This window comes from Triticum dicoccoides, chromosome 7B (genome assembly GCF_002162155.2).
Source record: "Triticum dicoccoides isolate Atlit2015 ecotype Zavitan chromosome 7B, WEW_v2.0, whole genome shotgun sequence".
NCBI lineage: Eukaryota > Viridiplantae > Streptophyta > Magnoliopsida > Poales > Poaceae > Triticum > Triticum dicoccoides.
In genome coordinates, this window is record NC_041393.1 from 656,109,924 (window position 1) to 656,110,288 (window position 365).

Consider the following 365-nt stretch of genomic DNA (forward strand, 5'->3'; position numbering starts at 1 on the left):
CGCTTACGCGAGACTGGTTTCACCGCTACGAGCACTCGTTGCTTAAAGGTGACCGGCGGGTGTATCTCTCTCACTTTAGTTGAATCGAGTGTGGCTACGCCCGGTCCTTGCGAAGGTTAAAACAGCACCAACTTGACAAACTATCGTTGTGGTTTTTGATGCGTAGGTAAGAACGGTTCTTGCTAAGCCCGTAGCAGCCACGTAAAACTTGCAACAACAAAGTAGAGGACGTCTAACTTGTTTTTGCAGGGCATGTGTGATGTGATATGGTCAAGACGTGATGCTATATTTTATTGTATGAGATGATCATGTTTTGTAACCGAAGTTATCAGCAACTGGCAGGAGCCATATGGTTGTCACTTTAT